This window comes from Scleropages formosus, chromosome 5, assembly GCF_900964775.1.
Source record: "Scleropages formosus chromosome 5, fSclFor1.1, whole genome shotgun sequence".
Classification (NCBI taxonomy): Eukaryota; Metazoa; Chordata; class Actinopteri; order Osteoglossiformes; family Osteoglossidae; genus Scleropages; species Scleropages formosus.
Genome location: NC_041810.1, coordinates 25,384,541 through 25,408,733, shown reverse-complemented (window position 1 = coordinate 25,408,733; position 24,193 = coordinate 25,384,541). Strand labels below are relative to the sequence as shown.

The 24,193-nt window shown below is 51.6% G+C and overlaps 1 protein-coding gene across 3 annotated transcripts in view; it reads left to right on the top strand.

Annotated features, from left to right (window-relative positions):
- The first annotated feature begins 6,090 nt into the window (after positions 1 to 6,090).
- Positions 6,091 to 24,193, top strand: part of slc1a2b (solute carrier family 1 member 2b) — a 32,695-nt gene continuing 14,592 nt past the window's right edge. Inside the window, exons 1-2 of one of the 3 annotated variants that reach the window (XM_018765525.2) lie at positions 6,091 to 6,701; positions 10,383 to 10,645. The gene's annotated coding sequence lies outside the window, so the exon portion shown is untranslated. The remainder of the gene's footprint in view (positions 6,702 to 10,382; positions 10,646 to 24,193) is intronic. The other 2 variants (XM_018765524.2, XM_018765526.2) reach the window with 2 other exon arrangements.

Here is a 24,193-nt window from a genome sequence, read left to right as displayed (position 1 = left end):
TGTGCAAATCACACACACACACACACACACACACACACACACACACACACACACACACACACACACACACCTCGCTGCAGCTGCTGGGTAGCACTGACAGTATTATTTATAGCAGGCTGTGTTGGGCATTCACACTTGCGCTCAGAGCATGTGATGAATCGTGGAAGTCGGTGACGCACCTGGGGCGTTCCAGAGCCGAGTGGGGCTCTGAATCCATTCCAGTCGCATCACGGAAATCGCTAGAAGCACAGCTCTAGCTGCGCCTCTGAAGGCAGCAAGAGATGACCCTGCTGTGTCCTTTGACCCAGGGACCAAACACTGTCATGTAAGGAGGGGGTACTGAGCCACCTAAGTGCCCCAGTGTGGTCAGAGGTGGAGACTGTTCTTTGTCTGCTCAGTAGTGACATAGATAGATAGATAGATAGATAGATAGATAGATAGCACCCGAACAACACAGCTCTCAAACATACATGTAAACATTCAGAGATGGTGGGCAGTACAACTAATAGGGAGCCATGTAAATATAAACAGTAAAGAAGTAAAAAAGCAGTATTACCAGCTCAGACAGGGGATTCTCTGTCATGCTCTCTATCCAAATCCAAATTAAAGAAGCTCCATGGGCACAATACAGCCCTGAAGAGTAATAATTGACCAATACATTGTTCTAGTTTTTTATTATTATTATTATTATTATTATTATTATAACAGCAGCTGCAAACAGTCCCTCACCGAAGACGCAGCACTCTTCTCTCACTCTCCTGTCTCTTTATTGTTTGTATTGAGAGCACTGAAGCTCTGTTCATCTCCACATCGCGGTGAAAGTCACACTGGTTCCTCAGCTTATGAATACAGTTAGGCACCAGAGTCACTTTTACCCTTTGTCCACTACGCCCTAGTCAGCAAAGGGTTAAAAACACAGTCATCCCACAGTTTATGCAGTTATTATTTTCTAATCTCAAAGCACATTGAAAATAACACCTAAGTGGAATTTGAGTGTCAGCTGCACAAACTTCCACTGAATGACAGCTGTTGACTGAATCTTGGAACAAATGTGACTGTTAGTGATTTTCTGCATGGATCCTTTATTATCCTCGCTTTGGTCTCCATGGCAACAGCACACCTTTTCTACTCCTTCCAGGATTGTTAGAACAACTAACACTGAAGAACAGCAGACATAAGCTGTAAACACAGTGGACACGAGGTGAATTACGGTGGCGCCACACTGCTGTTCTGTACAGGTTCTGCTCTTTATCGCCATCTATGGGCTCGGTGGGAAATTGCAGCTGTGTTTCTGCCGCGACAAAGGGAAATTTTGCAAAACAGAGCAGTGAAGAAAAAAATGTAATTAAATATAAATATGTAATCTTTTCCCTTCCTGGGTCGGGGTCTTGGTGTGGCGGAAGGTTTTGCGTGATCTAGGGGTCTCCAGAGCTATGTCGTCTGGAGCAGTTTGCTCCTCGTAGAGTCTCCCAAGGCAAAAAGGTCTGGAGTGAAGATCCAGACTAACACAATCTGAAAAACCCCCATGGAAAATGGGAACAGAAGAACGCTTACCCTGCTCGGAATAGGGTCACCGGGACCTACCCTTGGAGCCAGGCCTGGGGGTAGTGTTACTAGGCGAGCGCCCGGTGGCCGGGCAGCCAATGTAATCCTGCCGGGCTCAGCCTGAAAAGGCATCGTAGGGGGGCCATGTGGGCGAGGTCCAAAATGGAGGTCGGATGCAATGTGTACCAGGTGACGGGGTGGCACATGGTGTCGCAGCCCCTCGTGACAGAAACTGGCTCTTGGTACGTGGAATGTTACCTCACTGGGGGGGAAGGAGCCAGAACTGGTGCGGGAGGTTGAGAAGTACCAACTAGATATAGTTGGGCTCACCTCCACTCACAATGTTGGCTCTGGAACCAAACTCCTCAATAGGGGGTGGTCCCTCTCCTACTCAGGAGTTGCACGGAGTGAGAGGCGCCGGGCGGGTGTGGGGATACTCACAAGCCCCCGACTGGCTGCTATACAGTTGAGTTTGTCCTGGTGGACGAGAGGGTCGCTGCAATGCGACTTAGGGTCGCAGAGAGGAAAACTTTGACTTTTGTGTGTGCTTATGCACCAAACAGCAATTCAGAGTATTTGGCCTTCTTGGAGAAGGTGGGTGGGGTTCTGGACAGGGCTCCACCTACAGACTCCATAGTCCTGCTGGGGGACTTCAACGCTCACGTCGGCAATGACTGGGAAATCTGGCAGGGGGTGATTGGGAAGAACGGCCTGCCCAATCTAAACCTGAATGGTGAAATGTTATTGGACTTCTGTGCTAGCCATGGTTTGTCCATAACAAACACCATGTTCGAACACAAGGATGCTCCTAAGTGTACTTGGTACCAGAGCTCCTTGGGCCAAAGGTCAACGATCAACTTTGTAGTCGTTTCATCTGACTTGAGGCCATATATTCTGGACACTTGGGTGAAGAAAGGTGCTGAGCTGTCAACCGATCACCATCTGGTGATGAGTTGGATCAGATGGCGGGGAAAACTGATGGACAGACCCCATAGGCCCAGATGTTTAACAAGAGTGTGCTGGGAACGACTGTCAGACGACCTTGTTCGGAATGATTTTAACTCGCACCTCTGGGAGAAGTTCTCCCGTGTCGCGGAGGAGGTAGGGGACATGGAGTCTGAATGGACCTTGTTCAAAACCTCCATTGTGGAAGAAGCCAGGCACAGCTGTGGCCAAAAGCTTGCTGGTGCCAGCCAGGGCAGCAACCCGAGCACCCACTGGTGGACACCGGTGGTGAGGGAAGCCGTCAAGCTGAAGAAGGAAGCCTTTAGGGCCTGGTTGGCTCTGGGGACTCCTGACTCAGCAGACAGGTACTGGCAGGTGAAAAAGGCAGCAGCGGCTGAGATTGCAGAAGCAAAATCCAGGGCACGGGAGGAGTTTGGAGAGGCCATGGAAAACGACTATTGGTCGGCTTCAAAGAGGTTCTGGAGAACCATCCGGCAGCTCACAAGGGGTTGGAGGAGTTTCACTCAGGCTGTGTTCAGCAGGAGTCGAGAAACTCTGACTTCTGATGAGGAAATTGTCGGGAGGTGGAAGGAGCACTTTAAAGAAATCTTAAACCCAAGTGATATGCCTCCCTTACAGGAGTCCATTTCCCTGATGAAAGTCACTGAGGTAGTTGGTAAGCTCCACAGTGGCAAAGCACCGGGGGTGGATGAGATCCGCCTGGAAATGCTAAAGGCCCTGGATGTTGGAAGGTTGTCATGGTTGACACACCTCTGCAATGTTGCATGGACCTCGGGGACAGTGCCCTTGGATTGGCAAACTGGGGTGATGGTCGCTATCTTTAAGAAAGGGGACTGGAGAGTGTGTGCCAACTATCGGGGCATCACACTTCTCAGCCTCCCTGGGAAATTCTATGCCGGGGTGCTGGAGAGGAGGCTCCGACCGATAGTTGAACCTCAGACTGAAGAGGAACAATGCGGATTCCTCCCTGGCCATGGAACAGTGGACCAGCTTTTTACCCTCTCACAGATAATTGAAGGGGCATGGGAGTTTGCTAATCCATTCTACATGTGTTTTGTGGACTTGGAGAAGGCCTATGACCGTGTTCCCCGGGAAATTCTGTGGGAGGTGCTTAGGGAGTAAGAGATACCGGGGCCACTACTGCGGGCCATTCAGTCTCTGTACATATGGAGCGAAAGCTGTGTCCGCATACTCGGCATTAAGTCAAGCCTGTTCAATGTAGTTGTTGGACTCCACCAAGGTTGTGCGTTGTTTCCACTCCTGTTTGAGGTTTTCACTGACAGGATTTCAAGGTGCAGTTGAGGCCAGGAGGGCATTCTGTGTGGGAGTCGGAAGGTGACGTCTATTTTTGCAGATGATGTTGTCCTTTTGGCACCGTCACATGGTTGCCTCCAACACGCACTGGAATGGTTTGCAGCCGAGTGTGAAGCGGTTGGGTTGAGGATCAGCACCTCAAAGTTTGAGTCCATGGTTCTCTCACGGAAAAGGATGGCATGCCCCCTCCAGGTAAGGGGAGAGAATTTGCCCCAGGTGGAGGAGTTCAAGTATCTTGGGGTCTTGTTCACGAGTGAGGGAAGAAGGGAGCGTGAGATCGGCCGCAGACTGGGAGCAGCGGCAGCAGTAATGCGGTCGCTGTACCGGTCTGTAGTGGTGAAGGGAGAGCTGAGCCATAAGGCGAAACTCTTCATTTACCAGTCAATCTACGTCCCTACTCTCACCTATGGTAATGAATTCGAGTAACGACCGAAAGAATAAGATCGCAGATACAAGCGGCCGAAATGAGTTTTTTCCGCAGGGTGTTGGGACTCACTCTCCGTGACAGGGTGAGGAGTTCGGACATCCGGGAGGAACTCAGAGTAGAGGCGCTACTCCTTCACATTGAGAGGAGCCAGTTGAGGTGGTCTGGGCATCTGATAAGGATGCCCCCTGGGCGCCTCCCTTTGGAGGTATACCAGGCACGGCTAACTGGGACTAGGCCCTGAGGTCGTCCCAGGACCCGCTGGAGGGATTATATCTCACAGTTGGCCTGGGAATGACTGGGGATCCCTCAGGTTGAGCTAAAGGAAGTTGCGGGGGACGGGGCAGCTGGGCCTCTCTGTTCTCCCTGCTGCCACCGTGACCATACTAGGACAAGTGGGATGGAAGATGGATGGATATGTAATCTTTTTGTATCTCTAGGGGGGCATGGTGGCAGAATGGATTTGGCCAGGTCCTGCTCTATGGCAGGTCTGGGGTTCGAGTCCTGCTTGGAGTGCCTTGTGGCGGACTGGTATCCTGTCCTGGGTGTGTCCCCCCCCCCGACCCTTGCTTCCTGTGTTGCTGGGTTAGGCTCCGGTTCGCCACGACCCTGCTTGAAACGAGAGGTTTCAGTGTGTGTGTGTGTGTGTATCTCTGAAATGTGAGGCGCTTGTAATGGCATAACTTTTACACCCTGACCATCTTGTCCATTTCTTAGAAATAGTGCAGTGGTTCCTCCACTGATTTCTCACTTGACACATTTCTCCAATACACACACACACACACACACACACACACACACACACACCATCTCCGTTGGAAGAAGCCCTTATGCTCCAGACATCCCTTCTGCCCATTTTTATTTCTCTTCGAAAGATGAATCTGTGCCATGGGATCCAGCGGCTTTTTCTGACTACACGTCAGACCTCGCATTTGAACATCTGACCTCAGTGGTCACCTGACAGCGGCATTTCATCGGGGGGGTGACGACACAACTATTCCTTCTTCACTATGATTCCAGCTCTTGCTTCACACCACTGCCTTTTGGAACCCTAACCAAAAAAATTCAGCCCCAGGAACAGAAAGAACACTCCAGAGTGTCCCCGAGCTGCCCTGACGACAGAAAGAACGAAAAAAACAACAGTCCAGGAAGGAAGAGAACGGAAAATATGGGTTATGAAGAAAGCAAATGGCATTGAAGGACCAGGGACCGTCAGTCAGCATGCAAACCTAGAAACGGAGGCGATGTCTCCGCAAAGGACGATTGGACATTACTGTGGAGCCGCATGTCCAAAAGCCATGACTCACACAGCCACGGCCAGTATCTGCGGCGCACTCGCATCGGCGCTCGTCCAACTCGCACGGTGAGACGAAACGAGTTTCCATCTCACACAGCGAGATCCCTTAAATCGCTTGCAGGCTTTTCCGGGGCACATCCAGCAGGGGGCACAGCGGTTAGAGGTGCCCTGAATCCCACCTTTTACTGTAGTACCTCCATCAAGGTACTTCTTACCCTGCTTTGACAGAGTAAAAATGCACCCTGCTGTATGAATGGGTCACTCACTGGTAAAAGTAAAGTTAAGTAGAGTGGAGAGACAATGTAAACAAATTCTTCTACATGTTGACCCTGGTTGTCAGGGACACAACGTCACGTTGACTGTTCTGAATCTCGTGTGCGCACTGTGTGTGTGTGTGTGTTTGTGTGTTTGTGTGTTCCCTTTGGCCCAGGCAAAATTCCCACTTTCAGCTGCACACAGAGTTCCCGCTCACTGCAAACTGGTCATGTGCTGACACGGTTGCCATCGCAATGCAGGGAGAGTCCATTCGAAGCCACATATCCGCTGGAGCGCTTAGGAGGGAGTGTTGCTGACACAACATCATCATCATCGTCATCACCATTATCTTCAGTTGCAGGAAGGTGCCGAGATCTGAAAGCACGCGGGCAGCACGCAGAGGTCACTGTGCGGCCCTGCAGAGGGTCACCCCTGGGGGATCGCCCTCTTGACCCCTCATGGGACAGGGACAGGGACAGGAGAGGAGGGGGCGTCTCCGTACGAAAGCGGCATCTACGGGCGGGGCTCGCGCGCGGAGCGGCATTCCATAGCACAAGCCCTGGGGGGTGCGGGGTGGGGGGCGGAGACGGGTAGGAGGAGTGTGCGCGCGAGGGGCCGAGGGGGCGACGCGGGAGCCGCTCATTCAGTCACTGTATCGCTGAGCGCCGAACTCTGCGGGTCTCGCAGCGCGGCAGCTCCGTCCGCTCCGTCGCTGTGTGTGTGTGTGTGTGTGTGTGCGCGCGCGCGCGGGGGTCTGCGGTGTGCATCTGCGGGTGTGTGTGTGTGCCAGCAGCCCGGAGCAGTGCCACAGCCACGCCACGGTCCACGCGACCACCGCGAGAGAGGAGCGCACCGGAACCCAAGTGTCCGCGACACGAGCGTCGCCGTGGCGACCGAGCGGTGAGTGACTGAGCGTGCACGCGCACGGCACGGAGAGCTCGGGACACACTCTACCACGCACACGCACATCAGCGCGACACCGCGCTCTCTCACAGCGCCAGATGTATGCCTTTATTGTGGCCAGATGTGTGTGTGTGTGCTCCTTATTTCTTTCCCATGTTTATATCGCACACCATGTGGTATAAGCAGGGACAGCTGGTCGTGTACTGGTTCAAGATGCTGCCTTTGGACCCAAAGGTTGCAGGTTCTAATCCCACTGCCAGCTGCAGTACCTATATAAGCAAGGTACTTACCATAAATTACTCCAACGAAATTACCCTGCTGTTTTAATGTGTGAATAGTTGTAAGGGGCTTTGGAGAAAAATGTCTGCTGAATAAAGGTAAATGTAAGCTGGAGTTCCTCATATTTCCCAGAATCCTCTCTGGTGTTCACACTCCAAGATTGAATCTGATACTGTACAGTACATCCTCATTCCATAGGATGGAAACTTTCTCTTTTATTATTTCCCTCTCTGTTTCTTTCATGTGTATAATTTAATTAGTTAGATAGAAATGATACCGCGATATGACATTATTATATATTATCACACGAGCGCAGCGCTTTTCTGGACACGTCACGTGCTTTAGGGAACGAATCTTTGTTCCGAACTCAGAGCCAAATTGACATCGAGGCCCCTGCACGAGCACAGTACAGTACAGTAAGAACAGGACGCAACTCGGCACATATTTTTTCATCGTTTTATTTCTCATCCACTTCTGATTCTTTTCTTGCTGCACGCGCGTCGCACCAGCCAGCCCATCTCGTGACGCCCGTTACTCGCACGCGGTCGGTCCTTCGTTCGCTCGCTTCCACACGCCCGTAACCCCCCCCCAGCCACCACCACCACCACCACCACCACCCTCCTCCCCTCTGTCTCGCGCCGTCTCAGTCGAGTCGTCGCGCGCGCAAGACAGAGTGATGGAAAACGCCAAAAAATTCGAGTAAAACTGGACAAAGTATCGGTTCGATCGGAAGGAGGCGCGCGTGTGTGTGCGTGCGTGCGTCCGCACCCCCAGTCAGTCTGGCCCTCAGCAATAAGTCATCAATAAACGGGATAGGCTCCATTGTCACCTGTCAATAAACCCAGAAACATCCGGGAAACACAGCGGTAAACAGCACTGGATTTACTGGTCTCCCTGAAAGAGAAAAGTAATGGCTCAACGCGCTAATGCCAATAACAGTCAAGGCCAGGGTAATATTTTTCAGCACTGCGGTAAAGCATTGTCATGACACTTGTACCCTGTATAGGAAGCAAAGGGCTGAGGGAGGAAAGTGAGATCAAAGGGCCCTTGCCTGGTGGCATTTGTTTCATCGAAGCCCCGCGGCCCTGTGACGGACAGGCGTCCCGTCCCTCCCGCATCCCCTTCTGGGACAGGGTCCGGACCACCACGACCCTGCACTGAACAGGGGGTCACTGATGATTGGAGGATGGATGGACGAGTGCTGCTCTACAGCCCTAACAACAGCGCTTCACATAAGATGTACCAATATAGCAGTAATTAATTACAGCTATAAACAATAAATGAAAAATGAGAATAAATGAGAAACAGCGATATATCACTTAAATTCAAATCAAAACTATGATCAAAGGTCAACTGGATGTTGACCCCGCTGTACACATGGTCTATACACAAGTCGGGAGAGGTGTCACTTTGGAGTTGGGGCAGCGGTCAACTCTTAACTCATACCAGCGGAATGCACGTTAAGGGCAGCAGGTGGCGCAGTGGTTAAGACTGTCTCCTCATAATGTGAAGGATGCAGGTTTGAATCCCTCCTCATGTATCTCAAAGGTTGTTACATAAACGAGCTTTGATATTTGTGAGGGACAGCTGGCATCTGTTGCTGCTGTCCTCATTATATTGTCACATCAGGTAGGAAATACACTGGTAAATATTGCGTCCTTTATTGTAGTGGGAATACAGGACCCCCCCGCAGTGGAGTTTCCTCAGTGCAGCAAATTGCCATTCTGAGTGTTCTGCTCTGCCCACTTGAACTGCTCGAAGCATCTGGGGTTTACTGGTTAATCTGTAAAAAGGGAGCTGGATTACGTTAAATCTGCGTGTTGCTGTGCGCAGTCACTTTGACGGCATGGTTCTGCTCCGTGTCTCATGTCCTCTGAGATGTTCCTGGACAGAAGGGAATTGCAGGACAGAAGACAAACAGGATGGAGGGAGAACACGGAGAACGTCAAACTTGGGTTCAAGGGCAGGACTGGAGAGCATGAAACCGTATGTGTGGCTGTTAAACATTATCGCTGAAACAAGCCGAGAGAGAGAGAGTGTGTGTGTGTGTGTGTGTGTGTGTGTGTGTGTGTGTGTGTGTGTGTGTTTCAGGAGCAGCTTAGACCACAAGCTGAAGCATCTCCTCCATGTTTCCCAACCATTCCTTCCTAAGGGAAATGTGGCCAAAGGGCTCGCATGGCTCACGGTCATTTTGTCAGTCCAACCAGCCAACCAGGGACTTGTGGGAATAGAGTGCTGTCAGAATGAGCTGGGTGGTGCCTCTCTACCCCCCCCTCCCGCCCCCAAACTTCTGGGGGGGTCCATGGAAACAGAGCTCTGTCTGAAGCGACGGCTTTATCAAAGTTCCCCTGAAGGAGTATGGTTCCTTGGGGCTCATTAGATCTCCGTGGTGCACAGCCTCCCTTCCAGCATGTTCCGTCAGCGCCCCCACCCCTACCCCTAACCATTTACCACCTGACTTTGGACTTCGGGACTTTTGGACTTTATATTGCGCAAAAAGTCTGAACAGTGTCATCATGCATCTCTCTGGAGACAACGCTCCAGGTTTCCTGAAGGGGATAGGAGGCGCATTCCGTCGACCCTGTATTTCTGCCTCTTCGCCGCTAGTCATCCTCCAGGACCTCTCACGTGAAGAGTTTGGGGGTTGGGGGGGCACACTTTTCTTACACTGTACAGTTATTCTTATTCTGTACTCACTGGTCTGCAGGAAGAGTGAGTTCGTAGAAAAATACCATACGGGTGGTCTGGTGCATCGCAGTATTATTTTAAACACATATCTTCCAGAATTATTTAAAAAATAATAACAAAATAAGTAAATAATAAAAGCGATCACAGGTGGAACAGATATTGTTCACAAAAACAGCACTTGTCCCGTCCGGCGGCGACCTGACAGCGAGGGCTGTTGAAACAAAGACTAACTGAGACGAGGGAACGGAGCGAAGAGACAGAAACGTGATTTGGACCAGACAGGGATACTGGACGCTGGACAGGGACAAGAGCACAGAGGACTGACGCAGAGGGGACTGGAGCACAAACACACCGCGAACAGGCCTTCCGAAGCTCATGTGTAGAATCGCTATGAAATCGGTAAGAATCGCAGTAAAAACGTGGTCAAGAATCCGCGACCAGGTGTTTGTCCGTCGCTCCTTTTATAATGGTGGGATTGAGCGTTTATTGAGTTCAGGTGTGAACGTGGCCACGTGGCTCCGGGGGAGACCCCCCCTTATTTCCATATTCACTTGAAAATAGTTTTAAAAAAACTACAAATGTACGTTTGGTTTTAAAGTGTCATAAACACCGCAGTGTCTTCAATATCACATCTAAATGTTTTTCAACATTTTTTACAAATCACATGTATGATGTAGTGGAATGAGTAACCCCCCCACCCCCATCCCCCAGCACTGTTTTCAGAGGCTGAACTGTGCGGAGAAGCTGTGCCTGTCCTTCTCTGCGACGAGAACCTACAGCAGGACATACTTGCAAGGGCTCGGCACCGGGTTGCGTGGGTATGTGCAGCTGCGCTGAACCCAGAACCGACAGGTGTGCAAAGTCCCGAAGCAGGATGATAGTAGTGTTTGCTTGGATTGCGAGGCTCAATTTATCTTCGGTGGTGTGAGAAGTGGAGCAGGAGAAGAGCACCTGACCGTCTGGAATAATTCCAGGTGAATCCCGCAGCGCCGAAACATCGCCATTCCCTAAATGTAAATGATAATATATATCGTTTGGATTGTCCGGGAGGCGTCTTATGGCACGGCGATGGGGTGACAGAGCATTTCCCATAGTCTGATCTCTCTGGACTTGTCTGGAAGCCCGAAAGCGGAGGCTCATGTTCAATATCCCCCTGATCTGACATTATCACATAAGAGATGGTGAATAATTAATCAAAAATTAAGAAATTGTGTATCACTGAAGCGGTGGAAGACTGGATCCATGATGAAATTTGGTGTGCAGGTTGCGCACCTTTGGCCTCCTTTGGCTTGTTGTCAAGCCAAGTTCCGAAGGGAGCCCGTGTTGGGTGGCGTAGGAACATCTCATCGAGTCACTTTTCCTGCTATTTGCACACAGCCTGCACTTGATCTTCCAGCGTGTCGTATCTGAATATTCCATAATCCGTGCGCTTTATTCCCGAATGTGGAATTCACGGCTCGCGTTTCTTAGAAAGCGCCGGATGGGCTTCGCAGCTTGAGGTCCAACAATTCCCTTTGTCTGGGGAAATAATTAGAGTGCGCTTTAAATCCGCCCATCGTATCATTCGAAATCTTCCTTGATTAAACGGGATCTTTAGCAGATGGCGCGCCAAATATTTTTGGAATATTACGTTGACGGGATTCGTCCCCCCGTTATTTTGTTTGTTTGTAAAAATCTCGCTCTCACTGCCTCTCTTAGTTTTGGGTGCTGAGGCAGCCAGTTTGTTGAGTTTGTTGAAACTCGACCCTCTCAAAGTTCACAAGTACACATAACCGACACCGATATTTCCCGGCTTTTGAGGGTCGCGCCGAAAAAGCCGGAGGACCATGAATATGCATTAGGGGCATTTTAACTCCTCCCCTTTTGAGGCAGTCACTTTCGTTTGCAGAGCTGCACACCGGGGATGCCTAACACGTTCACCACAGAAGTTCCTTACCAATAGATGGCGTAGTGGTGAAGGAGAAGGCCGTATCTGCTGAGGGTTGCAGCTTCAGATCCCACTCTGCAGTCGTTTTCTCGGTTCATGTTCTTACTCTGAATTACTGCAGTAAAGTGAAGAGCTACATAAAGGAAGAAATCATTGGACGGTTAATCATCTGAAAGTACACCCTAAGTCGAGCCCTCTTATGCTGTCGCCCCACTGATCGGGGCAATTAGTCCTGGAAAATACCCTGTTCTACACCCTTACTGGGGTCACTGTGCAGCTGAACGGCATATTAATCATAATCAAATCATAATTTGTAAACAGAAAAGTAAGATCAGAAAGGTGGGTTCACATTCCATGGGTGTCAAAGGCTCCCTGTCAATTCTCCAGATGGCTTCATGACCCCGCAGATGTGCGTGTAATGCGCCCCCCGTGACTGGACACGGAGACCCTGAACCTCAACAGAAGGACTGACACATTTTACTAGTAAAGGGCAGATTATTGTACCACACAGGGATTTGGAGCAATTTCTGTTTTGCAGCATAAATCTGCTCGTGGGTTTACAACTCGTCGAGGGGGATGAGCTGCTGAAAGCTGACGTTGGGGGGGAGTTGATGGGGGGGGATTAGCCTCACATTAAAACGAAACCCACCGGAAGCGTGCGGAGAAAACGGAACGCGTGGCGGGATGGACTGTAACGCGGCACACGGATGAGCTGGGAGTTTGTCCCATTCCAGCCGAGTTGGGAAGCTGGCAAATTATCCACTCCCGCCCCCCACCCCAACCCTCCCGCTCCCCTGACGGCTGAACCGTGACGTGGAAAGAAAAACAGGGTTAGAGCGGATCCGGGCACCTCAGGGCGGTTCACAGAGCACGGCCCCTGGTGGATCGCGAGCACAATACGGACTTTGGCCATGTTTCCAAGCAGAGCTCCCTTCGCACATTGAGCCCCCCCCTTCACAAAGAGGTGCTGCTTTGACGCTGATGATCGATAACAGAATACGACATCGCTGATGACAGCTGTCGCCACTTCGCCGCTAACGGGCTCCGACGAATTAGCGGACGGCGCTTTTCCGGTCCACTGAACGTGTGAACAGCGGAAGAACGCCGGCCCACCGAAGCCACCCAGACCCCACTGTGGTTCCAGTCACTCTGACATTGACCACTGAAAGACGAGACACAGGTGCTGCTGGTCTCGCTAACTGCCGCCACAGGCCGGTCCTTTGGCTCAGGGTCTGAGGTCTCAAATCCCGCTCTCCTCCACCGACAGATCTGGGAGAGCAGCACATTGCAGTGTCAGGAGGCTGAAAAGGTGCTTTTCCTGCTGCACCCTCATCTTGGTAGAGATCAAGTAACACATTCCTGAAGAGAGCCACAATGTTGAAGTTGAAGTATTTATTTTCTTCTCGTCGCTGTTTTCTAAAATGTTACTTTGCTTCGAGGGAATGCAGCCTGTCTTTGCATGTCCAGCCAGTAGGTGTCAGTAAAAGGCATTCAGAGAGAGTACAAGGTTGGGACTGACCTGGGCTCACTTTCGTCTTTCCAGCTTGTGTCTGGTGTTCCTGCGTATCGGTGATCAATGACAAGCTGACAAATGCTGCACGTATCCTTGGGGTGAACAAACGAGGAATCGGTGACGACCGAATCCATGTGGGAGGTTTGACACACATCTTCCCAAGCTGTCATTTGCAGCTGTCGGTCAGCTGGTCTTCCGCTCATCCCACGTGTCCCAAACGGCCAGTGAAATCACCTCTTCTCTCATGTAGAGAAACTCGGGGAAAAGCATCAGAAGAAGTGGCAGTTGATGACAACAAACTCTGGGAGACGGCGATGTTGTCCAAGAACCGGGGAGATGAGTCGCCGAACACCTGGCTCATGCTGCTCAGCCTTAGAAACACGACCATATGCTGACTTGGTGGGGGGACTCTCGGCATCTCTTTCTCTCACTTTCTCCCAGCGCTAACAAGCATGAAAGGTGGTGCGTGCTGTAGGGGAGCGAACGGCGCAGCTGGAGATCCGCAGCGCCTCGCTTGGTTTAAACTCACTTCCGGCGGAGCTCCGTTTACCACGTTTCTGAGCAGAGAACTTCCTCTGGGACTTGTGACAAGTTACCTTTTGTCAGCGGCTCTGAAATGGAGAGCGACGAGAGCAATGGAGCCAGAAACCGGACGCCTCGTCATGTGTTTATGTGACCAGATGTTGAACATTTTACATTTACATTTATTTATTTTTTTAAAATTTACAAAAACATTACTGGGTATTTTCCATTTACACAACACATTTCTTCAAAGCAGCTCAGAATGTTAAGTTACCTGCAGTTATTAACCCATTTGTACAGCTCTGTAACTTCACTGGAGTAATTTAGGGTAAGTACCTTGCTCAAGGGTACTACAGCTGACAGCACGCACACACGCACACACAGGGCAATTCAGAGTTACCAGTTTACCTGAAGCATGTCTTTGGCCTGTGGGAGGAAACCAGAGCACCTGGAGGAAACTCAATGCAAGCTTCAGACAGACCGATGTGGCTTCGAACCCATGTCTAAACCCACAGCCAGGGGGCTGGGAGGCACCAGTGCCGCCTGCTGTTGGACCTTGACTGGAACTGTTTAGGAAGACCACCCTTTTTGGCCACGATGGCCACACTGCAGTAGAACTCAGTATAACTCGCTCTCCCTCGCTCTCTTGGTGTCTCATTGGAGCACGGGATGCTGGGTAGTGGGCTGCCTGTTTTAATGAGCTCCCGGGAGACTCAGTTGGGTGATCAAATGCTGTGTTGTCACAGCCGCTGATGAGAACTGTTCCCCACTTTCAGCGAGTGTCGAGGCGAGATGGGGGCTGGGGGTGTTTGCTTCAAATTCTTCACTTTAAGACAAGGTGTGTTAGTGTGTTTGTGTGTGTGTGGGGGAGTTTGCTGGCAGTGCGTGTCACAGTTCAGTTCAGGTTCTCTTTTAATACCTGGATTTCCTTTATGAAGCTGAGAAACTTGCTGGTAAAAGCGGGGGGAGGGGGGTCATGTCATACAAACGAGGGCCAGCAGGTGGTGCAGTGGTTAGATTTTGCCCTCGGAGAACACAGGTTTGAACCCCCCCCAGCTGTTGTGGCCTTGACCAAAGTACTTACCCGGAACTGATTTTTTTTTCTTTATTAACTCTAATTAAAAATAGAAAGACTATACAAATACATCATTTAACATTTGCAAATAAAACAACCACAATACCAACACAACTCACATCGTCTGAACCGCTTGTCCCAAGCAGGGTTGCAGCAAGCCGGAGCCTAACCCGGCAACACAGGAGATAAGGCTGGAGGGGGAGGGGACACACCCAGGACGGGACACGAGTCCATCATAAGGCACCCCAAGCAGGACTCGAACCCCAGACCCACCAGAGAGCAGGACCTGGTCCAACCCACTGCACCACCAACACAACTCAATATGCTCAAAAAAACAAGATCATACAAACAAAGTTCAATACAAAATAAACATTAAACACCTGTTAAAACATCACATACCAACGATGACAACCTTGCTTCGATTCATCACATCCATTGTCCGTGTCACTCCCTCACTCGCCGGCCCATCAGCAACACCTGCGGCTTATCGAGGGAATACAGTATAAAAGGACGCCGCGGAAGCTCTTCAATGTGGAACCTCTTCCAAGAGCAACTGCAGTGCGTTGTTCCAGTAGTGGGGGTCCCTATGTGCTCGTGTCACTGGGTTCCTGCTCTTTTTTCCTGGCTTTACCCACTATGATTCTTGTTACTTCCTTTGGATGATGTTTGCTGATCGCTTGACCCTTGCCTGTAATTTGACTAGTCGTCTGCTCGACCCCCCTCAGCGCATTAAATTCTTTCAGCGCAACGCTCTTTAGTCCGTCGCTCTCTTCCCTTCGGCACCATGACAGTCTGACTACTAAAAATTTCACAAGTGATATCCTCAAAGGGGGAGCGGTGGCGGCGCAGCAGGTTTGACTGGGTCCTGCTCTCTGGTGGGTCTGGGGTTCAAGTCCTGCTTGGGGTACCCTGTGACAGACTGGTGTCCTGTCCTGGGTGTGTCCCCTCCCTCTCCAGGTTTGTGCCCTGTGTTGCCAGGTTAGGCTCTGATTTGCAGCGACCCTGCTTGGGATGAGTGGTTTCAGCTAGCTTGTGTGTGTGTGTGTGTGTGTGTGTGATGTCTTCAAAAGCAGAACTGCCCAGTATCAGTATTCCAACAAAGTACTCATGACTTTCAGTATCTGCCATAAATATCATATGTTAAAATCACACAATAATAAAGAAAAACAAAATTAAATACAACAAATATTATCATTAAGCAACAATACTCAAAAAATATTAAACATCAACAATATTAAAATCTTCAAAAAAATCCAAATAAAATCACATATTAAACAATTGTTCCAAGCAATAATCCCCCAACTCCCAGGTGGGACCCCGCACTAGAGCCTGAAAGACTGAACTTAGGAGAGGAAGCCACCTGGGACAAATCAATAATCAAAACACCCAAATGATCTGATCCCAATGAGGAGGGGGCGTAATCTTCTTGGCCTTTTTGTGGGGTACCCATCAAAACAGGTACCCCCAGTGTAGTACCGGTGACATGCCCAGCCTCTCTCCTTCGTCTCTTCTTCCTCCTGGTCACCAGTGAAAAGTTTGTATCCTCCTGACCAGGAGAACAAAAATCCTCTTCGGCCAGAGGCACTACAGTACTGCTGGCCGACTGGGACCTGCCAACACTGGCAGCTGCAAAACCATCCCCTACCTCAGTCTCCGCCACCGCTCCCGTCTGACCCCCAGCGCCCGTCGACGATGGTACTGCCTTCAGGCAATCCTGGGCTGATGCCGCGCTGCCAGCCCCCTCACCAGTGTAGGGTGGTCGACGCTGGAGGCAACTGCAGAAGAGATGACCCTCTCCTCCGCACTGGGAGCAGCGGCGGGGACCTACGCAGTCCTTGGTTAGCTGGCCGGTCGCCAAACACCACCTGCACCTCATGTCTCTGCAGTTCTTCTCTGTGTGCCCCCGACCCTAATACAGACGACAGGAGGGAGGCTGCCCTTGATAAAACAGGTAGCCCCTGCTGCTGCAAAGGTTAAAATACACAGGAGGGTGAGCAAAACCCTCCATCTCCTCAAGGTTAGGGCGAAGACATACCTGAAATTGGCGTCGCCCATTCCAAAAGCCCAGCTCATCCTACACATCCTTGTGTCCTCTGATGATGTCGGCAAACTCCTTCAAGAAAGTTTCCATGCTGAGCTGACATGAAGGGGTCGAAGACGTGGACCGTCACAATCCTCCAGTTGCTCTTCCACAGCGGTTCCATGGAGTAGGGGCGCAAGGTGGCATGGTCAGTGCTCTCCCTACTCGTCTACAAAGTCTTCCAGTACTCCCCCTCGGTCAACAGTGTGAGATGGAAGAACAACTACGGTCCATTACGTTGAATGCAGACCACATTCTCAACGGTGAGGGCCAGCAGTCCTAAGACAACCTCCCGAATGAAAGCAGCTCTCTCGGGAAATTTGCTGTTGTCCTCCCAGTTCCTCCACCGGAAGCAAAGAGTGTTCTTCAAGGTGGTCTGCATCCTCGGAACCATCGTCCTCACCGTGGAATCATCCTTTCCTCATGTCCTCAGAGCTGTCGATGTCAGCGGGAGAGCTGGACTAACTAATAAAACTACTAGAAATAAAAACTCTGTATCATCCTATGGGGACGGTAGTCAAGCCACCCGAAACTCTGCACATTAGGCTCTACGGGCTTCCCTAGAATAAAATAAAAACCTACGAGGGAGCAGAGCTTCGCCCCAGGAAAGCTGCAGTCATGCCACACACAGTCCTGTATTAGGCTCTACTCTCCCCCCTGCTAAAAGCTCCACTACTACACTTTAATCCTGGACAGAAGTTACCCTGAACTGATACAGTACAAATTACCGTAGTGTATAAATGGTTAAATCAGTGTAAATTGGTTTGGAGACAGTAAATATGTTCACTCCCCCGATATCGTCTCAGGGTTACAGGCTGTGCGCACATGCACACACACACTGAGAAGGTGGAACTCTGTTATTGCAGCAGATCTGCAGACAGATTTTTGTGGACTTTCACTGCAGTGTGTGAAAACACCACACACACACACACACACACACTCACACACACACACACACACACCCAGCCACCCACAGCTCCTTCCAGTGTTGTTCCCATAGTGTAGCTCTGTCCACATGTAACACACAAGTATTTTTGCAGAATTTGTTGCTTCTCACACACTTTGAGAAGTGAAGAGATGGAGTGCATAATTAGTTGGCACTTTGCCAACGCTGACGGAGCCGAACGGCAGGAGGGTGGAATTAAGACGACCATAATTTCCTGGGATTGGATTAGTGCTGCGATTAGCGATTAAAGCCTTGTTATAGCAACAGGGGTCACCCGAAACAAAGAGGATCCTCGAACCAAAGGCACTTGCACCCTCGCTCGCCTCTTGGATGCCCCGTTCGCTGAGAAGTGCGGCATCGGAGCGACAGCATCACGTCCAGCATATTTAATAAATTGTCATACTAGTGTAGTAGCTCAGGCTACTGCCTTTGCACCCAAAGGTTGCATCTTCAAATCCCACCTCCAGCTGTAGTGCCCTTGAACAAAGTACTTACCTTAAATTACTCCAGTAAAAAAGTTACCAAGCTGTAGAAATGAGCAGATAGTTGTAGGTACCTTAATACCAGCGATGTGCACTGCTTTGGAGAAAGTCCCTGATAAATGTAAAGTCATCGTCGTTGTCGTTCTCCTCATAACCCTCATCACCGTTGAGATGCAGTTGGTAGAAGTGTGTGAAAAATTCCGAGGAACAGTTTGCACTGAGTCGTGACCCGATCAAGGTCACATTTGGGAACCTTCGTTGGAAAGAGCAGAACGGAATTGAATTAATTGAAATTCTCAGCAGTCGCCCATAACGGTAATTTCACTGCTTTTTCACATGCGGCTCCAGTGGCCCTTGGGCAGCAGCAGGACCAGCAGGACCAGCAGTGATGAGTCACGCAGGTCTGTTCTGTCCCAGGGCTCTAACCTCTGTGGAAACACAAAGTTGCCTCCACCTTCTCCTTCCCAAGCGCTTTGGGTCACAAAAACACAAATGTGTGTGAATTTGGGGAAAAGGACACTGAGCCGTCCTGGAGGCGGCGAGAAGACCGGGGATGCGTGTCCTTGCTGAACAAACAACAGAAATGAAATCACAGGTGTTGACTCGAGCAGAAGGAAATGGTGCACCGACAACGCCGGGATCCGTGACACAGTCTTGTGGAAACCTGCCACTTTTCGTGCACCGTGAAACACGCCAGATCCATCCATTGTGTGCAGCCGGAGCATTTTTTGTTGCTAAATCAAACCTGTGAATGTGACAGGTCCGAAAGGGAAAGCGCCGTGAAATAAGAGAGCCTCGACCGAAGTTCGGGTTGCCCTTTGGTCTTGGCACCTCCCCAGCAACATCTATTTTCATTCTGGGGAAGGAATGATGAGATGGGACATTTCACACACTGAAACAGGTCCAAATTCTCCCTGTGAGGGGCTAAAGAGCAAGTCATCGCACACTCTCCAGCTGTTCTTCACCACAGCTCTCCCTGCTGGACAGCCATGGGGAATTGCACCCAAATGGCGGTGGAGCGCTGCTCCGATTCCAGACGGATGCGAGTCATCATACGCTTTTACGTGCGCGCGCGTGTGTGTGTGTGTGCGTTCGTGTGTGTCCATGTTTACCTTTACCATGTGCGCAGAGTGCAAGCTGAGCTCATCGGTCGGTTCCCGCCCTCTTTCACATTTCCTGTATGAAGTGGACGAGCCCATGGGCTCCACGCCTGCACAGAGGTCCGCTGACGAGGACCTCCGCGCGCATTAATGTCGGCCCGTTAATCCCGCCGTTTTGTTGTTGGGACGAGAACATGTGTGTTGATCCAAAGTAAGATTTAATCGTTTAGGACAAAAGCGTATTTAAGGCTGCGTGTGTTGGGAGCAGCAAAAGTGCCGTCTCCCATTAGTACACATTATTACACGCTGTCCAGCTCCTCACTATTGCCCTCTTTATTAAACTGAGCTGGACTTGCCTCTCTGCTCTACATCAGGCCCTGCGGGAGAAGCTGCGTCTCCACAAGGTGCGATGCCACCACAGACGTCCCTCTGACTGCTACGTACGCCAATTAATGGTCTCTTCTGTTAAAAGATGGTAACAGATTGCCACCGGCAGCAGCCAATCGGCGGGCTCCGCTCGGTGGGACCTGCCGGTGCGGCCAGCAATGCAGCCGTTTGATTGGCTGGAGCGCACCGGCCCTGACCGCATATTGGCTCAGGATTAGGGCTCAGGGCAGATTAGTTAATCGGGGACACCTGTCGGCACATCATGGCCCGCGGTCAGGTGGAGCGCAGCCTTCGCGGAGGATGAGTGACGGCACGAGAAGAGAGCAACCGGGTGGGAGGGGCATGTGCTGTGGCACCGGGTGGGTGGGGGGGATTATCCTGCTGCAAAATTCCCCTCATAAAACCGTCACGGAAAATGTAATGCACCCCCGATGCCCTCGGAGAGAACCTCCCGCAGTTGGGGCTTGTTTGGGCTGCGTTCAGAAAGCATCTCGTGCGCTTGGAGTTGACGTGCCACTGCATACTGGTCTTTGGAAATATCTGCGCTGGTGGCACGAGTCTCCGAGGGGGTTCCTCTGCGACGGAGCGGCTGACAGAAGGTCAAACCGTGTCACTCACATGCTTGTGGGAAGCACTTTGGCAATGACTCCCCGGCAATACGGTCGCTGCGGTGTTTTCAGCTGAAGGGATGGCGGCGTGAGGTCAAGCGCCAAGCGCTCCGCCTTTGTCTCAGCTAGCAGCAACTGGGTCAGCACTTATTGTGTCGAAACACCATAATTCACACTGATTTCGCCCGGTCGCGTGCAGCATCAGTACAGTATGATCACGGTCATGGATGCCGAACGGTGGTCATCGGAGCGCATTCCCGGAAGGAAAAGGTGCGGAAAATGTAAATAAATCCCTCGTTTGAGCTGGAGCAGCGTTTTAGTGTGAGCTCTCGGTGTCTTGACGGCTTCCATTCTTCTCCCTTTCCGACTTGTCCATCGTTCTCTCTGTTCTTGCTGCGGTGAGTGGCGATTTGGAGTGGGAGAGGTGTTGCTTCTTACCATCCATCTGTGACCCCCGCCCCCCCGATGTTGCTAAGCAACTTCATCATGACAACACATAGCAACCTTTGAAGCCTTAAACACAGGGAACCTGCAGCCACGAGGAGGACAGGGTGCAGTAAGTGTAACTTCACCCTGTTGAGGATACAGCGTTGGAGAATGGCGTCAAACCGTGGTACAACGGGATGCTCTGGGGTGTCTACGCCTCCCACCTGCGCCATCGCTGAGCGTTGTGGGCATCATGGACACCCCACCCTCATCTCATCTGATCTGCCCTCCCAAGGTGTCCCAAGGATGCCTCTTTACCACCACGGTCTGTGTGGAGCACAAGGAACCACGTCAAGAGTGCGAAGGACCACCCAGCATTCAGCACATGCAGACCCCGTGGTGCCGCAACATACCGAAGCAGGACCCGAACGCCACAGACAGGCGAGTCCTTCCAACAACTTGTTCTGCTCTTTGCTCCTCAACGTTTCAGGCCATTCAGTCCGTTCCAGCGTCGACCTTCCAGAGCATCCCAGTCATCCCGGCCAGCAAGCGGGTCCGTGGTTCGAAGGCCGAGCTACCGGCTATTCCGAGCGCATTCTGCACACAAACACTGTTACGTAACGCGCTCATCCGCCAAGGCACCGAATTAACTGCTAATTAGTGCACAAGCAGGATGAGTGAATGGCGAGCGGAGAAGCACGTTCATCAAAGCCGAAATGAACGGACTACGTCTGGCGTGGAAAGAGCGAAAAACAAAACGCCCAGATACACAAAAAGAGTGCGTTACGAGACCTTACACACGAATGAGTGTTTGCGACACGCGATGCAATTCTTTTCTTGAAACTCGCGCTCACGCAAATTTCAAGCGGCGCACAAGGGACCGTTAACCGGGCGAATGTCTGCTCAGTAATATCTTCTCAATAACATCTCATTCATGCTTAGTTTGTGCAGAGACCCTCCGTGTTGGAGGCGGGTCGACCCAAACACATGTCAGTCGTGGAGCCGCTCGCACCTCGGCCCAACGCGTTTCAGGACACGCTTTTTAGATGGATTAGTTTGGGGGGGGGGGGGAGAAGGAGGAGAAAAAAAGCCGGCAAGGATCTTGGTTTGTTGCACTGTTAAGCCGACTCCTCCCTCCCCGCCCCCCACGGCTCTCCCAGCGAGGCCGGCTGCACCGTTCGGGGATGGCTCACTTTCTTGGCACATTGGCTTAGACCAGGCTGTTGTCGCTAATCCGGGTGCGAACGCATCTCCTTGGTGGACGCTTACGAGTCCCTTCTTCACGCCTTGGATGCGAGGCGCTCACCGTTGGCCTTCCTGCCATTTCGGGTTCCTGTCCTAACCGGACCGCACGCACTCCTCATTCTGTCGGGGATCCCGACCGAAACGCCACATGGATAAAGCGTGATCCTGCAAGGACTTATTCGCTCTTCGCTCTTCTGCTTTCCGCTTCTCCGCTCGCAGTCCATGGCTGAAGAGTAACGCTCGTCCCCATCGTCATCCTCCCGTCAGCAGCTCCAACATGAACGACTCGGACAGGTAAGTGCGAGCCAACGAAGCGGCTCCGCTGAGACTCAGTTGTCTGCGTCAGTGAAGTTGGGGGACATGGTGCACACAGTGATGCACTTGCCGTTGGGCTCTTCCCCTCCATCCGAGTGTTGGGGTGTGTGTGTGTGTGTTTTTGCATTCGGTTGTTTTGTCCGCAAGTGTGCCGGCATTCAGTTGCCTTGAGCGGTGTGGTGCTTCCCTCCAAATCCAACCCCTGACTGAAAATTCACCGAGTGGCAGCGTGTGCAAACCCCACGTGTAGGGCTCCCGCAGTTCTCCGGCTTTGTACTTGTGCCGTCCTCTGCCGTGCCGACAAGTGGGCGCGAGCTGCGCTCTTCCCGCGGCGCCGCGTCACACATCGCTATTCCTGTTGTAAACACATCCTCTGCTTTGAAGGAGGAACCGGCCCTGCGGTTGTTTTGCTTCGGTATCAGGAGCTGGCAGGTTGATCGCAGGTGACTTTCCCCGTGTCCCCTCCCCCCGCGCCATTGCCCTTTGGCCTTTCAGCTGCGTGCAAGAGGTCGCCGCAGGAACGCAAATAGAACGCAGATCCTCCACCGGTGTCACCTTGTCCCTGTACCTCATGTCACACGGCACCTGTGCGTCAGTTGCAGCGCCCCCACCCTCCCTTGCCGAGGCCCCCGGACGTCAATCATGACAGCGATCTGATTGGGCGCGTAATGGGTTTAGCAGCGATTCCATTAACCACTGTAAACGGTGCCTTCAGAAGTCGGCCTCAGCGAGGGATCGCACGGCGCCATCGATAATTGAGATCGATATGCAGAACTCAAAGTGTCTCGTGTGTTTCGGCGTTTCAGTGCCACGTCTCCGCAGGGCTTCCGCAGTTGTACCGGCCCCCGAAAGCGCCATCAACATCACCGCCACCACCGTCGCATACCTCCCTGGCAGAGCGGAGGGGTGCAGCTCCGTGGACCCTCGACCCCTCGACCCGAAGCGCCAAACACTGCGCAGCTCAGGGAGCCTCAGAGACGCCAAATCCGCAGCCTAATCCCACCTCTTGATGACACCTTGACATTTGCTGGGCCGCGTTCGCTGTTGTGCAATGCAATTACCGCGGTACCCTGTACCGCGAGCTAATTTTAAACGGTTTACTGCGCAGAATCCCATTAGAGGGGGAGCGCAGCGTTTCAGACCGACCGGTGTCGGGTCACCTGCTGGAGGCAAACGCTCTCATTGCCTTGGTCTCATTACAGCTTCTGACTGACACGTCTTGAGAAGGAAACGTGTAACGGTGACATTTTAACAAGGCAAGCGTGCCGATGTGTCTGAATAATGGATGGCGAGGTGGCCGGTGGATCCACGCTCTGGAAAGACACATCGCACTTGTCGGCTCCTCTGACATCTTTCCTCCTTGTCAATTTGTTGCTCCGCACCTCCACTGTGACGTCCATCGGCCTGCCTTTATTTATTAATTTTTTTCCCCCTTCATTGAATTAAATCAGCCAGACTTTATGCATGCGATTCGCAAGACATATGGGCAGATGTTCATTGTCACCGCTAACATCTGCGTCGCTGCACCACGCTGTGCTGTAAGAGGGTGCGGGACAATGACAGTTAAACAAAATCACACCTCACAGCTCATATATGACAGAGCGATAACCGAGAGTCCCGTTGCCATGGCGTCGCAGACATCAGTGTGCCGCTGTTCTGTTTACATGGAGCGATGTGAACATTTCTTGCCGTCTCCATGATTTACCCGCTTTAGAAGCGTAGAGATGGACAACGCACCCCGGCGGTTCTGGCGTCTGCGGCAGCGAGGTTTGTGTTGCAAAATGATCTTATTTTTGAACAAAGTGACAAACGCAGCAGCGGGAGCTGGGAGGTGCGATGAGGGGGGCGCGTTATTTCGGAGGTTGCTGACGGCATCATCCATCACGGCACCCGGTA